Source organism: Nannospalax galili, unplaced genomic scaffold (genome assembly GCF_000622305.1).
Source record: "Nannospalax galili isolate Female #2095 unplaced genomic scaffold, S.galili_v1.0 scaffold398, whole genome shotgun sequence".
Lineage (NCBI taxonomy): Eukaryota > Metazoa > Chordata > Mammalia > Rodentia > Spalacidae > Nannospalax > Nannospalax galili.
In genome coordinates this window covers 331,195-333,388 of record NW_008341813.1, presented here as the reverse complement: position 1 = coordinate 333,388, position 2,194 = coordinate 331,195, and the positions used below count along the sequence as shown (strand labels likewise).

Genomic DNA, 2,194 nt, shown 5'->3' with positions numbered 1-2,194 from the left:
AGCCTTGTTTTAGAAAGATCAGCTGTTCCTCATCTAGCAGTCAATATTCCTTTAGATAAGATTGGGGTCTGCAGTTTATTTTCCCAGTTCTATGCTGGGTTACTATCTGGGAGTCCCTTTGGCCACCCTGGCCAACAACTCAAAAGAAGGTATCTCCTATTTGGCATTGTTGCTTGTTATGTTGCCTTTAGCTATACATATGGACGCTTAAAAAATTATATTGGCCCCTTTAATCTTTGATTATGCTTTCCTTTTTTGGGTGTTTAAGGCCATAAAGTTGGCCCAGATAAACCAATTTATTTTTACTCTTAAGGCTGTTTGAGGATCTGTTCCTCAGGGGTCACATGAGCTTGGGAGGAGCCCCTGGATCCTTTCTTTTACCGGTTCTGCCTATGTGAAGATAAGTCAAAGGTCCTGCTTGACCATGGCTAAGAACTTCATACAATGTGTTTTGATCACAGTCACCTCATTACCCCCCAGCTCCACCCAGATCCACCTACTCTTTCACTACCCACCAACTTTGTGTCCTCACAATAAACATCAGAACAACAACAACAACAACAGCAAGGGTCCAGTTTGTGCTGTTTTGGATGTGAATCCATCCCCAATATTATGATCAATTTACCAGTCATCACACCTTTAAAGAAAATGCCTCTCTCTCTCTCTCTCTCTCTCTCAGCAGCTATCACTTGTCAATAGCTCCTCATATGGGGAGAAACTTTGTGTGTTGGGTCTGGGGTCGGGAATGATTGGAGACCACCCACCAAAATTCAAAATTTAGAAGATTTTATTGAAAAGCATTCCAATTCTTGAACGACTAGTCGGGCGCAGACTCCAGGAGCCATGAATGGAGTCTGTCCCAGAACAATAGCAGGCCAGGGCTTTTATTGGGAAATTCCACAGAAACCCGTGTGTGCCAAGCATCTTTTAAAATGATTGGACAGGCCCTTATCCCGACTACAGGGGAAATTCTTATTGGTAAGGGCTGTCTTCAGGGCATTGGAATGTGCTGGCTGTAATCTTTAGAGCCACAGGATCCTGTTTATTCCTTATAAGGTCTTAGCACATTTGAGCTTGCCTAACATGCCTGGGCTTGCCTAACCCATAGCCCTTGCATATGTTCTAGTCAGCTCACAAAATGAGGAAGCTAATCAAAATGGAGTCAATGCAGTTTTTGGTCTGACTCTTCATGTGCTCACCTTCCTTTCCATGTTGGAAAGGGAATGTCTTGTGGTCTTGTGTTTGCTGTCATAACTGCTGTGAGTTCATACATGCAACTGCCATGTTGTGACCAGAAAACACTGTTTCCTTGTAGTCATCCACCCTTTCTGGCTCTTACAGTCTTTCCACCCACTTTTTCAAAATGATCCCTGATACTTGGAAAGAGGGAGTGTGATATAGATGTTTGTGTCCCAAACTGCCTGTTTCCTCAAAGGGGCAGAGCCTGCTGCAGAGAATTGATAGCACAGATGTTTCTGGGAGCCATTTTGTGAAGGAAGTGGTGAGCAACCATGAATGCATGGCAGTGAGTGTGGAATAAAAGATGGGTCCAGTGTCTTACCCGCGTGGATGTGAGAGGGGGCATTTACAGACTTGGGGCTAGACTGCAGGCCCAAGGTGCCTGGGCGAAAGTTAACAGAGACTGTGGGTGGGCAAGGAAGTGAGCTGCAAGTAAGTCCTACCATTTACTCCCTCCCTACCCAAGGGCATAAACCATAATAAATTCACATAAAAATATGTTATATGGTTTCTCTAATCGTGCAAGAGACCCTGAGAGAACTCTGGTGACAAAATTGGTGCAGCTGGCAGGATCGTGTTAAAAATGAAAAATGGCAGAAGTTTGGAAAAAGCTACAGAGCTGATGGAGGTGCTGATGTGGTTTTTACAATGGATTATAAAATCTGTAACTAAAAAGAGGCCAGCCATGCAGAAGCATGGGCCACAGCTATATTGTAAATGTGGGGGTATGTTGCAGGCATGTGAAGATTTGTTAAAGGTCATCCAGATGCTAGAAAAACTTTTACCAGCTTTGGACCCAAAAGGAGGGTCCAGAGAGGGGCTGTGGCCACTTTGTATAATAAAAGATGTGCCCCAGTCAAGGGAAGCTGAAAAGGCTAGGGAGGTCCTGGAAGATCCTGTTGCAGGGCATGAGAGAGGAAAAAAGCTGGACACTTTAACTTGTGTAGGGTCCAAG

General features: G+C 44.4%; 1 pseudogene; it reads right to left on the bottom strand.

Moving 5' to 3' along the window:
- Positions 1-1,685, bottom strand: part of LOC103737582 — an 11,579-nt pseudogene extending 9,894 nt beyond the window's left edge.
- Between the last annotated feature and the right edge of the window lie 509 nt (positions 1,686-2,194).